The sequence below is a fragment of the Arachis hypogaea genome, chromosome 10 (genome assembly GCF_003086295.3).
Source record: "Arachis hypogaea cultivar Tifrunner chromosome 10, arahy.Tifrunner.gnm2.J5K5, whole genome shotgun sequence".
Taxonomy (NCBI): domain Eukaryota; kingdom Viridiplantae; phylum Streptophyta; class Magnoliopsida; order Fabales; family Fabaceae; genus Arachis; species Arachis hypogaea.
Window position 1 is genome coordinate 70497328 of NC_092045.1, and position 875 is coordinate 70498202.

The following is an 875-nucleotide window of genomic DNA, read 5'->3' on the forward strand; positions in this document are numbered from 1 at the left end:
CTCAGGATCATAAGTTTCTTCTTCAGAAGATGCCTCTTTAGTACTGTTGGATGCATTTTGCCATCCATTCAGACTTTGGGAAATCATGTTGACTTGCTGAGTCAACATTTTATTCTGAGCCAATATGGCATTCAGAGCATCAATCTCAAGAATTCCCTTCCTCTGAGGCATCCCATTATTCACGGAATTCCTCTCAGAAGTGTACATGAATTGGTTATTTGCAACCATGTCAATAAGTTCTTGAGCTTCTGCAAGCGTTTTCTTTAGGTGAATGGATCCACCTACAGAATGGTCCAGTGACATCTTAGAGAACTCAGACAGACCATAATAGAATATATCCAGAATGGTCCATTCTGAAAGCATGTCAGAAGGACACCTTTTGGTCATCTGCTTGTATCTTTCCCAAGCTTCATAGAGGGATTCACCATCTTTTTGTTTGAAGGTCTGAACATCCACTCTAAGCTTACTCAGCTTTTGAGGAGGAAAGAATTTAGCCAAGAAAGCCGTGACCAGCTTATCCCAGGAGTCCAGGCTATCTTTAGGTTGTGAGTCCAAACAGCAAAAGGAAAAAGCATGAGCCTGTAGACTTCAGGATCTACTCCATTCGTCTTTACAGTCTCACAAATCTGCAAGAACTCAGTTAAAAACTGATAGGGATCTTCTGATGGAAGTCCATGGAATTTGCAGTTTTGTTGCATTAGAGCAACTAGTTGAGGTTTTAGCTCAAAATTATTTGCTCCAATGGTAGGGATTGAGATGCTTCTTCCATCAAACTTGGAAGTAGGTGTAGTATAATCACCAAGCATCCTCTTTGCATTATTGTTGTTAGGTTCGGCTGCCATGCCTTTTTCTTGTTCAAAAATTTCAGTAAGGTT

General features: G+C 40.5%; 1 non-coding gene across 1 annotated transcript; it reads left to right on the forward strand.

Annotated features, from left to right (window-relative positions):
* Positions 1–357: 357 nt before the first annotated feature.
* LOC112719447 (small nucleolar RNA R71) lies at positions 358–465 on the forward strand. The gene has a single exon (XR_003161749.1). It is a non-coding gene; the product is annotated as a small nucleolar RNA R71 (small nucleolar RNA).
* The last annotated feature ends 410 nt before the right edge of the window (positions 466–875 follow it).